The following is a 14,296-nucleotide window of genomic DNA, read 5'->3' on the forward strand; positions in this document are numbered from 1 at the left end:
CTATTCAGAGCGTGTTACCGATTAAACAAGGCTATTTATGGTTTACATCAGGCCCCGAGAGCCTGGTACAGCACGTTGGCAGACCATTTACTCCATAGTGGCTTCAAGAGAGGGACTGTGGATTGTACATTATTTTACAAGAATCTTGGTGATGATCTGCTCCTCGTCCAGATATATGTGTACGACATTATTTTCGGTTCGAAAAACGACAGCCTGTGCAAAGATTTCGAGAAGACGATGAAGACCAAATTCGAGATGAGTTCGATGGGAGAGATGAGCTTTTTCTTAGGCTTGCAAGTTCACCAGTCTGATTCCGGGATTTTTATCCATCAGACTAAATATGTGAACGATGTCTTGAGCTGATTCAAGATATCAGACGGCAAGATTTCTTCGACACCTCTTCCCGTGGGTCACAATTTATCACGGGATGAATTGGAGGATACCATAGATCCAACCCTCTATCGAGCAATGATCGGATCTCTTATGTATTTGACTGCTTCTCGTCCTGATATCATGTTTGCTGTTTGTTTGTATGCCAGGTATCAATCGAGTCCCCGAGTGACTCATCTGGCGGCAGTAAAGCACATCTTACATTATCTGAGGGGAAATCCCGACATCGGGTTGTTGTACCCCAAGGAAAATAAGTTTTATCTTACCGCTTTTACTGATTCTAACTATGGAGGATGCAAGATCAATTTCAAGTCTACAACAGCGGGATGTCAGTTTTTAGGAAACCGGCTTGTTTCCTGGCAGTGTAAGAAGCAGACAGCGGTTTCAACTTCAACAGCCGAAGCGGAGTATGTGGCGGCCTCGACTTGCTGTTCACAGGTTCTCTGGATCCAGCAGCATCTGCGGGATTACGGTTTGAAGTTTCTTACTACTCCTATCTATATTGACAATTCAGCCGCTATTTCTATCATCAAAAATCCGGTTCACCATTCAAAAACCAAACACATTGAAATCCGTTATCACTTCATATGAGATTGCTTTGAAAAGAAATTAATTGACATTGAAAAAATACATACGGATTTTCAAAAGGCTGTCCTTTATACCAAAGCGTTTGATAAAACACGGTTTCAATATTTTCTAGGTATAAATGGTGTAAAATCTTTAAAAGATATTCAAAAACTTGGTTAAATCATTTTATTTTCATTTTTTTTCTTGTTTAGTTCAAGTTTTGTTGTTTTCAGGGGGACAAAATATAAAATCCAAAAATATTGTGTTTTCAGTTTGTACAGATGTAAGACCCCGAATACCGGGAATCCTACGGTTGGTATTCATACAAAATACTTACAAAAATACTTAAACTCAAAAACAGTTCATTCCATCAAAATAACCAATTCAGAGTATAATTCAGCAGAAAATCATAATTAATAACACAAGTTCCCAAAACCTGGGAATTATGCCCAAAACCAATCTTGAAATGTATTTAATAAAACGTTAAAAGAAAAATGTTTATTATTATTAAAATTTCCGACTAAGCATGCCCTCCACCGTCCAAGTAGCTTCGTGCACGTCCAAGCGGTAATGCATCCATCTCCTAACCTGAAACTCACACTAACATGCACACAAAGTCAGCTTGAGCTGAGTGAGTTCAAGTTTTATTAATTAACATCTATAATAATAATCATAATAGTCATTCCAAGAGTTAAAAATAAATGGGATACAACAGTTAGGCCATCATCATCAATAAATAATCATTCTTATATATATATACATATATATATATAAACATCCTTATAATTACATCCCTATATATATATCATCCAAGTAATAACATCAGGGTCGAGCACACGTACAACCCAAACACGTAACATCTCATCCAACGTATGCAAACACAAAGTAGGCATACGTAAACATCGTTAGTCGATAACGACTAATAAACATCGCCAATTATTGGCCATACAATAATACATACTAACATGCCATAATATCATCCCAAGGCCTACCCTATACAAGTAAGCCTATACAAAATAGTTTAAACGGTTCATCAAGCAAAATCGCTTAGGTGTGCATGCTAGCTCAAAAACTTAAAAACAGTAAAAAGGGGCATCATGAACTCACCTGACACAAGGCACGAATTCACCAAGAGCTAGAGAACCCTAAGTATCCCCAAAACTCAAACGCCTATCGGTAAACATACAATCATCACAAGTGATATCGAAAGGACTCGTTTATCCTACGAGATGTTCTAGCATGGTTCGAGTTACCTAAAGCCTCAACCTAAACAAACTCATTCATAACAGCCCCCCAAGGCCTTACATCCACCGACACTTAGATACTCCCGGGAATAAAGAATTCCCAAATTACCCCCTGAAGCACTAGGTGATACTAATACGCGCGTTTAAGAGTTGTTTAGGGGATTAACATCCAACTCAGCCCCGTGTGGACCCAATATGATAAATTGACAGCCAATAAGTCCACACGACGCTACAAGAGTTAAATGGGTCGGTAACTCGCAAGTACAACGCACCAACTATTCAATAAACGCAAGTGCGTGTTGTACCGACCCATTTGAGTAACCGACAACCAATTCAGCACCATTACTTATAAAAATGATTTTTCAACAGCCCGTACATCAAACCAAGTTCACCCGAGCTGAATTGGTCGTTAATCACTTCAACCCTCGCGTTAAACGCAACAATCTACAATTCTAGTCAACCGAACACAATCTTTCAAACTACAACTAGTTGACCAATCTAACGAACACCAATGAACTTGATTTTAAAGTATGTTATACTAGACATACCTAGGAAGATTTGGTGCAAAAACCTCAATCGAAACAATCCCAAAACCGCTCAATTGGACAGCCACCCGGTTAACATAAAACAAGTCGTTTATCGATCAATACGCGTAATATAATGATCAATTAAGGTGTAAAAGACTTGTAGAGACATAGTACTAACCTTCAATTAAGTTTTAGACCTTAACCTTGGATTCACAAAAGAAAATCGAAGGGGAGGGGGGGGGGGCTGCACTATGCCGATCGGACAAGGAGGGGGGGGGGGAGGGGTTAGGGTTTATTTATGATACAAACATTTTTCACTCTAGCCCTTCCAATTTTAAAGAAGTAACATCTTGGTTGAAAAGTTATATGACTTAACGTACCGGGATGACGAGAAGGTTTCCGAGAAATGTCGGTTGAATCCCGAGAATTATACATACTTTACAAGCTTTATCTTTAAACCAAAAATTAACGGGCGTTACAACAGAGAAATTTAAAAACTCCAAAAACATTCAAATATTAAAAATATAAAAACATTAAAAATTGCTCCTCAAAATGAGTCTTGAAGCAAGCAGGAAAAATGATAGTACATTCGTCATTTGCTCCTAAGTCCAGTAAAAAGTAAGTAATAAAAGACTGTGTGCTTAATTGCATTGATGTATTGGTAGGTCTTTTGACAAACAAGTACTGACCAGTAAGTGATATAAACATAAATTGCTAAATACTCAGGGAGATTAGTTCTATAAAGGTCTTGATAATGATGGTAGAAATGTAATAATCCGGTTATACTCAAGCATTCCAATCAATTTGAAAACTATTTTAAGGAAAAGAGTCTAGTTGGTGGTTAACGCTTCAACGATGTATGGTTTTATGGCCTTAAATTTTGTATTGATGAGATGCTTTAAGGTTCCTGACTCCATTGGGTCTTTATGCGATTTTACATCTGGTATTCATTTCGATGAATATTAAAAATGCTTGTAAAAAGCGAACCTGCAGTGTAACTGCTTAAGTCTCTAAACTTGATCGCAAAATTGTACTTCGTGTACAAAATGAATTACAGGCTTGATCAAACCACGCTGTGAGTCATACATTGTTCCCTTGCTCACGTCTTATTACCATTAAGAACGGACCACAAAGGACACAATGTCTGTAAACTGACAGATGAAATCGTGCATACTCATCCATGGGAACGGACCATTGGGTATTGCTTGATAACGGGGGTATATCTTGTACTGGGGATTACGAACTATGATTGCTTAAATATAAACACTTTTACATCAAATTGGTTCTAAGGTTTAAGTCGAGTTGGGGTGATTTGGAGAAAATCAAATTAAGCTTGAATCAAGATTTGAACTCTAATTCTTTCTGACATTTGTGCCTAATTGAACCAAATTAAGAAATATCACCGAAAGTTCTGAAAAATTTGTTAGAAGATTTAGGTGGACAACAATACCAATAATCAACTTAACACCAGTCATAATAAAAGCTGAAAATAAAACTGTGATGGACGGAAATTTTGGTCAATATGATTCCCTGCTCAAACTCACAAAAATATGTACTGCTTTGATTAGATGTTAGTTTGTTTTACTGCTTTACATTTACTGCATTTTATTTTAGTTTAAAATTTTCAAAATCCAAAAATATTTTAGTTTTTTTTTCTCTGCTTTATTTTCAATTTACCAAGCTAGAGAATAATACCCCAATTTTAAGTTAATCGTGCTTAACGTAATTCACAACTGGTATCAGTTGACTTTTAATGTAAAAATCCGTTTGAGTTAAACATTAACGATCCTTGGTTGATCGGGTATTTTAATGTATGCAATTAAAACCCTAATTGGATTTAATTGATTATTTAATTCGTTGACTAAAACCCTGATTGGTTTTAATGAATATTTAATTCGTTAATGAGATTGTATCTCATTCGTTAAGGATCTTTGGTGAATGAGTCTCTCATTCGTTATAATGGCATTCGCTTCCGTTGGTTTATGAATTAAAGCCTTTCGTTATTTAAACATAATGAATGAGTCTCTAATTCGTTATAATGGCATTCGCTTCCGTTGTGCATAACGAATGGAAGACATTCGCTTAAACAGTTAACGAATGGAATGATTTTAATGTATCATTCGATAAGATTTTAATGAATGACCCTAATATTCGTTATAAAGTTGACGAATGGAAGAGTTATTGTAATATTCGTTAAAGTTTAACGAATGGAAATCTTGTTCGTTTAAAAAATATTGAACAAATCAGGTTAATAATATAACGAATGAGGCCATTCGTTAGTTCAAATTTGAACGAATGACCTCGGGATACGTGAAATTATTGGGGTTTATAATCCCAATGTTAGACGAATGACCTTTCATTTGCCTGTTCCTATTTCATTGCTTCTCTAAGATGAACCCTTGCCAAATTTTTCAAAAATCATCTACTTGAATATTATCGATATTGATTGACATTTTCGTGTTCTACAGGTAAATGCAATCTCAACAAGATGAATCTCATGAAATTTCATTGGGTTTTTATGTGTTAACTGATTGATTGTATAACGGAGTTTAAACCGAACGGTTAACCATGATTAAAACTCATATGTTGATAAATATTAGGACCGATGATCTTTGATTATTGTATTAAGCTGATTTCCGACAATTGTTATTGAGATTAATTGTGAAAATTGATAGGAAATTATAGGTTTTATAGATGACATTCATCGTGTTTGACTATCATAAGTCAAAATTAATTTGATGTTTGACTTCTGAGAAGTCAAATGGATAATCAACTTAGATTCGTTATACATATAACGAATGTCTGATTATTTTCGTTAGTTTCTAACGAATGATCTAGTCAGATTCGTTATCATTAACAAATGACTATCTAATTCGCTAAGGTTGTGAATGGACAGTCAACTCAATAACGATTAACTAAAACGAATCAGTGTTGATTCGTTAAATTAATAATCAGTGATTCGTTATTATAAAGAATGAGTTAATGTATAAGTATAATTCGTTATTTGTAACGCTTCATCAATAGTATGACGAATGTCTCATTCATATAGTATAACAAATGAGATGATTATTCGTTAATCTGTATTATATGTTTGAATATGTTACTAATATCTCTTGTTTGTTTTAACAGTAATGGCAGACGAGAACATTCAAAACCCCATTCCCAAGCAAAATTCCGAGGCTAATCCTAAACAACAGCCTCAAGCTCAAGATCAAGCTGCACCTGAACAAGCTCCAGTGATTTTATCGTGGAACAAAAGCCATAACATATGCGCTTTTCTGGAGACAAATTTTGAAGACTCGTCGATCTTTGGAGGCATGATCAGTTTCCTAATACGCTCCAAGATTTACAAGGCCATATCTACACGGACTGTTGTTTATCAAAGCATTATCTGAGACTTTTGGAATACCGCCAGCCTTAATGAGGTCGAGAATCAGATTCAAGCGGTTATTCGGGATAAACGTGTGGTAATTGATGTTGAAGTTATTAGAGATTCGTTGGGTTTCCGTGATACGGTGGATGATAGGTGTGAGTTCGATAAGGGTTTGATTCGTGGGTTATTTGGACGGGTGAAGATTAGCTAACGTAAGCAACTATGAACTTGCGATGCAGTTTCAGAAGGTTGTTCGTGTCTGTTATGCATACAAGATTCATAGTTGTGTGGACTGGAAGACAAAGATGTTCCAGCAATGAAGAATAAAGAGCTCGAGACGAGGGGGAGCTTGTTGATACATGTATTGTACGTCTCGGTCTTTATTAGTTTATTATTTTATTATGTTTTAATGTAAAGGGCATTTTGGTAATTGTATAAGCTCATTCGCTCTATTGTAAGTTACATTCGTTACCCCATAACGAATGTAACACATTCGTATTAAATGTAAACTCATTCGTTAACCTTGTTTAATGAATGAGATAACAAATGAGGGCTATTCGCTATGGTTTAATGTATTAGCGAATGAGTGTGTTCATTCATTTGGTTTTAATGTAACGAGTGACTCATTCGTTAAAGTTATCTTAACGAATGAAGTCGTCTTCTATAAATACCTGTAAGATTATTCATTAATGTAACAGTTATGATTATTCCCTTCTCTGAGTCGTTATTCTGCCAGAATTCACTCTCAACATACACAGTTCACACACATAAAGTAATCTAGCCTAATCATATTCCGTATCAACGAATAACTCGATGTCATCCTAAGATCTAGATCCTAACAGGCTCTCTCATAGAACGATGAGAAAAACTAAGTCAAAGGTCGGAAATTGTTAAAGTCAAACGACAGCTTGCTCTTGAAGACGAAAATACTAGAACCAGAGGGTGGTGGCTAGGGGAAAATGATGGAGAATAATATTTTCAGTGACCATTTAGAGTTTAGAGATGTGGTTTAATTAAATAATCATTTAGAGTTTATGGAACAAGAAATCGACTCGATTAGGAAAACGAACAATATTTTAATGAAAAAATCGAGTCTTATGATCCCCAAAATCTCGATGGAAACGCAAGGAATGAACCTAGACACTTCATAATAGCATATTAGTTGACTTATAGCTCAATTTTCGTGATTCAGGGTCATTTAGAAGAATATTTAGAATTAAACGAGAATCGAAAACAAATCTGGCTACAGGTGCGCCTTTGCGCGGCGCTAAGGAACACAAGGTTGTTCCTTCACGCGGCACTAAGGATTCCTTCCACCAGACTTTGATATTTTGACAGTTTAGTCCCTGAAGTTCCAGAAATGCAATTTTAAGTCATTTTAAGAGTTTCTAAGGGCTATTTAGCATAATTGAAAGTTATAAAATTATAAACTAAGTTAAACACAATTAATTACTAATAAATGCATGATTTTATTATAAGAAAGATCTGAATTACATTTCCAAATCGGGTAATCAAATGCGAATACGAAATATTCGAAATGTTTCATGAATAATGACAAATGAGGCTTTGTTTAGCGAATGAGGGATTTAAATGATGATGAATGGTTTAACGAATGTGAGCAGTATCTGACGAATGTGATTAACTGATGAAAGTAACGAATGAGTAGCGAATGAAAGGTGAATAGTAGCACGAATGAGGTATATCGAATGAAGCTAAATAACGAATCAAGGAACAGTAGAGCGAATGAATGAATTCATTAGCAAAAGGGTTGTTAAAACGGTTATAACAAACTCTCAACTGCCTAACGAATGATTTCAACTCATATAGCCAATGCGCTCATCAACATTCAAGAAATTAGCGAATGTTCTCATCATCTTCAAACAAACCGAGATTCAAACAGCAAACCAGAACTTAGCCCAATCAATCCATTTCAACACCATAATACTCATAAACACAATTCAAACCAATCCGATCACAATTTAAAGCCAAATCAATACCGAATTCACCTTAAATCAGTCAAAACTAAGAACAATTTTGGCTAATAAAAGTCAAAATCAAACGTTCAAACATACTGTTACTTCCCGCACAAATCAAACTCAATCAAATTGAATGAATAAATCAATTAAAATAATCCATACCTCAATTTGATATTAAGAACAATCCTCCATAACAATTATGAGCAATTTACAGTTAAATTGATCCTTAATTGTTCAAATATAATTCTGATATAGTCCATAAAAAATCCTTACAATTCGTTAATCAAAATAGGTCTCAAAACACACTAAATTGTTCTAATCTCAGTCCAAAACGATCAATCAGACAAATAAAGCATTGATGCCACTTGGAGAACCCATGTTGATTCTATACGATTTGATCTAGATTTGATCTAGTCTATTGATATGATCACTTAGTTACTTGACTAGACTTAAATATGTGTTAGTGTGTGTGTTGAGAGTAAATTTTGACAGCATAACGAGAGGATTTCAATAAGATAAGAACTGTTATAAATGAAATAATTACAGGGGGGATTTATCGAAGATGGTGACTCATTCTCTATGCATGCATAGTGAATGATTCACAACCACTACCGCATTCCCTAAACATTCTTAGCGAATGGCCCTTATACTTTAACCCTCATTCGTTAAACATCCCTTAACGAATGAGCCACAAAACTGTTCTCATTAGTTATACATCCTATTGCGAATGAGCTTTACATAATTACAAAATAGCCCCTATACATTAAGTCTATTTCAAATATGATAAAACAAAGAATGAGATTACTTCTCAACACATATCATTTCTTAACAAAGAATAAAACATTATTGGTTCAAAAGTACCATAATTAAATGAATATGTGCATTAAGAATTATTGCTAACCATGCATGATTTCTATATCTTCTATTTTAATTTATCAGCATGTGTCTAGCTAGGAGACATTGAAATGGCTTAGAATATGTATTTCAGTTATGAAATATATGTGCTTATATTTTACAAACTAGGGATGAGCTTAGTACCGTACCGGTACCGAAAATCCCGATCCCGAAAATTGCAAATTTTTGGTATTGGTACCGGTACTGAAATGTTCGGTTCGGTAACGGTACGGTACCGGGACGGTACCGGTATTTAAGGTAAAATTCGGGAAATACCGGTACCGTACCGGTCCCGAAAACTCAAAACCTTCGTACCGTTCGGTACCATACCGATTTTTACTCATCCCTATTACAAACCCATCAAAAAAGTTTGGTTAGTCTTGTTGATGTAGAGAAACACAATAAGGTTGTATATATAATTATATATGTTTACAAGATGTGGCAAATGAAGTTTTCACGTGAAGATCATGCAACATTGTTCAACTTAAGGATTAGCATATCAAGGGACCAAGACGCAAATGATTGACTACAAAAGTTTTGCACACCTTTCACAGAAGATTCTTACTTACCATTTTAAAAGGATATATAAACCAGGAGACACAATACGCATTGTACTCTTTTTTCCTTAGCTCTGGTTTTATCCCAATGAGTTTTCTTGGCAAGATTTTCAATGAGGCAGCAACCTGAATCGTATGAAGTTGATAACCAAATGGGAGTATTGTGAATAATTATTATTATGATTATCATAATCTGAAATAGATTTAACTTTTTCTCCAAGTTTTCTCATCCTTGTAGAATAGCCTATTGTATCTTATTGTACTATACAGATACCTGATTAATGAAATCTCTCTCTCTTTCTTCCTACATTTCTTTCTCTTATTGCTTTGCTATTAAGCTAGTTTCACAACAAAATTGTAATTTGTAGGAGAGTTGGTAATTATTTTCTAAAGTGGGTTTTTTTATATATGTTCTTAAATTAAGAGTTAGTTTACTAAATTAGGAATTAGACAATAAAATTAATAAAAAAGATCAAATGAACAACTATTGAATTTATATATTTAATAAATGTATAATAACAAATTTTTAATACTTCGCAAGGATAAAAAAATAAATACCACAAACTCTTGTAAGGTATAACGATGAAAATAATGGTAACAAAATGTGACTTCTTCCATTGTAGAGTATAAATAGATGTGTAAAAATCAATAATCAAACGAAAAAGTTGATAAAAAAAAGTAAAAAAAAAAGATAGAAACAAAAAAAAACCCGAAAAACAACAATAGCAAAACTTCCTGTCACTATAGTTACGAAAGCAATGGTAAAAAAAGGCTAGTTCTTCTGTTTTAGTCAAAAGCTATGAGTGTTTTTATACTCTGAACTACATCACCATGTGTTAGGGTAGTTTTGGTTGGTGACTAGTAAGTTTCTGATGTATCAAGAGTGTGATGGGTTCGCTGCGATACACTCTATATATAAACACTTGCAATTTAGTTGAAATGGGACTAGAAATTAGACTGATTACAAGCCCTAGTCAATATATATCCTATTCAAGTTTTTGTTAGTTAAATTTCGGGGACGAAAGTCCTTAACAAGGGGCGAATGTGACACTCGAAAATACTCGGAATCCGAAAAATAAATTAGTTCGATAGAAAACTCACAAATTATATTTATTAAAGAATATATGGTTATCACTGCGAAAAAAAATTCAAGTACCAACTTTCTTTTCATTTTGTTTAGAATTTGTGAGAAGGCAAAATAATCCGACCACTACCCACTAAAAATATTATTTTTATAAGAAAATATAATATTACCTATTAATATTATTCCATAATTATCTTGTGTGAAAATACCTAAAATGGGAACGATTTTATAAAAACGACACGCGATAATACCCGGTATTTCCCTAGCTCCTTCAAAATAATAATAATAATAATAATAAAATGGTGGACCTACCACCCACCTTTTTACCAAAACCACTACCTAAAACCATTACTCACCTCCGCTCTCCACCAATCAAATCATACCCTCCACTTCTATATAAATCCATCAACCTTCACCATTTTCTACATCCCTTTCATTCTTCATCAACTCTCTCTCTCTCTCTAAGTTAAAAACCCGGTGGCATTTTAGCTAAGTTTCCGACAAAGTTTCCGGCTAAGTTTCCGACGAAGTTTTCAACTAAGTTTCCAACGAAGTTTTCGGCCAAGTTTTCCGATGAAGTTTTCTGGTGACATTTCCGGCGACGTTTTCCAGCAAGTCTCCAATAAAATATTTCGTTAAAGTTCTTTGTTTTTGGATTTTTAATCAACATTATTTCATCATATTCTAACAACATGCTAGTATAATCAAAGGATCCTGTTTGCATGGATGGAAAACCCTTCGCATTCTGTGAATCCGCATTACCTTAAACTTGGATCATGTTTGCTAGGATGGAGATACCTCCGCATTCTGTGAATCCGGATTAACTTAAACATGGATCACGTTTGCTAAGATGGAAATGCCTCCATATTCTGTGAATCCACACTAAAACATGTTTACATACCTGCAATTAAGTTTTCTTGACACGAAATCGCTTAAAATATTGTTAAGATGCACGTAAGTGCAACCCTAATCTTAGCAGCTTTCGGACCCGGTTTTGTTTCAACCATAACTTACTAATAATAAAATCCAAATTTCTTAAATCTTGATTCTATGGTAAAGATTTCGAAATACAAATAAAACGATATAAATAACTTTGAATAACACCTTCGTTTGGACCCCCAAACAGTCATCTTTACAACAGTGCGTAGATCTGCACACTTCTGAAAGATGAACGTTTTTCTCACACTTCAGGGTTCCATATCAGTAACTTTTCTAAACCAAAGTTGTTCTCAATACAATAATTTAGTAAACTAAAATTTTTCATAACGTTTTATCAATGATTGATATTTCTAAAGCGAGTGTAAACATCCGGGTCAGAATCTGTCCAAAACAGAAAACATCTTTACCAAAATCTTTTACATTCTACCTTTCGCCTATTAACATCCAGTTAAAAACTAGCATTCTCATAACAGCATCCGACCCTAATTTAAGTATCTTTAATCCTCTAGGGCGTCAACAATAACATGTGAGTATCCAAGCTTACTAGAGCATATAATATCTTATTCAAGGTGAGATTCATAGCCCATTTTTACTTACTTGTGGGTGGAACATGTAATCCTAAATCTTATTTTAGTTACTTCCATTACCAAGTGTTCATATTATATTTGTGCATTATTTGCTATTTTGATAATCATATGAAATCATTAACATGTTTTATTCAAGTATCCGTTAGTACAAATATGGCCATATGTTGGAAAATGTCAACATTAGGACAACCCTTTGGGCTGTGACCTCAAGCTTAGGACAGCCTGTGTGGCGGTGCCTCATTTATCATCATCATCGAGATTGATTGTCAGGCTTAATCCATGTTCATCATCAAATTTTGCATATGTATAATATGCTATCTTGATAAGGGAATCACACAATAGTTTCATAATCATTTTTCATAAACCTATGTTTCTCACCAACTTTTTAGATGACCCATTTTCTTACATGTTTTAGGTAATCAAGCTTAGGTCAAGACAAAAGAACTTAGGACGGCCTAGAAACTAAATAAAGAACAAATTTGTTATGTTTTATGTTTTAAGTATGGGAGATGTTGGATGTTTTGCTTGTTTTAAACTAATGTAACCTATAAATATTTCAACTTAATTAGTAATACCTTGTGGTTATCTTTATTACCTTGGAACTCGTTATCAATCATGAAGTCACACTGTGGTTTTCGCACACGGTGTAGGGTGTGACAACAACACACACACACAAAAAGCTAAATTAGACCCTAAAGCTAAACCGACATTTTTTTGGGTTTTTTTTATTTGAACAAGGACGACGTAGGAAAAAATTTAGTTGTTTTACTTTTTTTTTATTAATATTTTGATTTACTATTTTTTGTTATATTTTTGAATTTTGTTATATTTTATTACTTTTTAAGGTTTTTTTATCTCAACCATTTAAAGCCCCCCAAATCCTTGTTACCATTCTTATTTTTGTAATCCTTTGTAATTTAACATATAACACGAAGGATTAAGATATATTTGTAAAATTGAACAGAAGGTTCAATGTCAATAGCACGAAATGACAACCAATTCGAAAGCCCATGACCAAGTAATTCACGAAGGAAGAAGATCCATTGTCGATGGATGCTTCGACTATGAATCAACTGTCTTTTTTCTAGACATTTTATTTGAAAATTATGTAAACACATCAACAACAAAGTTATGGATGCATAACAAAGATATGATGAACCATAGCCCGAAAATGTGAAGCGGTCATATCTCTTCAAGACCAAATTTACAAATCAGACGAGATCTAATGTGGACAAATCAGCTTCATAAAATATGAAAGTATCTGTAGAACAAGAATAATATTACATACACACCAAAGTGAAATATAAAACCCCTATAACCTAAAGAAATTGTTTATATAAACCTCAAGTGTGAACCTAGCAAATAACTGATGGTCAAAAACCAAACAACTAATGACATAAACATTAATTGTTTTTCATAATGTTTTGGCAAACTGCTACTCCAAGCACCTGACCTTACAAAATGCTGACTTGAAAGAACTGAAGGCTCAACAACTAATCAACAAACTATTGAAGATCCAACAACTGAAGTCTAACAACTAATGGGACAAACATCAGTTGTTTCATCAAAGATTAGTAGTGAGCATAGGATTCTTTATAATCAGTTGTTTACATTTTGTTCATCAGTAGTTTGTAATCGTTTTATTAGATGTCGCTTTCACCTTTAGCTTATCAGTTGTTATACACAGGTATAAAATGAAGAAGAGAGTGTCTTCTTCATTAGCACTTTACACATCACAAAATTTACCTGATCAGTGTACTCTTGTACCAGAAAATCATAGTGAATGATGAGCGGAGATTGAGGGGGAGCAATAGATTGTAATCATTATATTATTGTTAATGCATAATTATTCTTCCATATGAATCCTCAATTTGCTTCATGATTTCCGCTTTTTAATTTGTTTTGATAAATACTAATAGAATTATAGTTCAATATGAATTCAATTAAAGTGATTCTAATTCATACAAAGAATTGGATCAGTTGTTTATTGTTTCATTAGTTGTGATTATGTTCATTAGCTTAGATTGTGAATTTAGATCCTAACAATTAGTATTAGAGCTGTGGATCTGTGAATTTGTTCTAATAATAAATTCAGAAGCAAAGATCTATGCTCAAATTGATAATTCTAGTTCTGTTGTTAGTGAAAAAACCAATTGAA

Source organism: Bidens hawaiensis, unplaced genomic scaffold (genome assembly GCF_021521415.1).
Source record: "Bidens hawaiensis isolate Kalapana, Puna unplaced genomic scaffold, B.hawaiensis_p1.1 tig00001269_1, whole genome shotgun sequence".
Taxonomy (NCBI): domain Eukaryota; kingdom Viridiplantae; phylum Streptophyta; class Magnoliopsida; order Asterales; family Asteraceae; genus Bidens; species Bidens hawaiensis.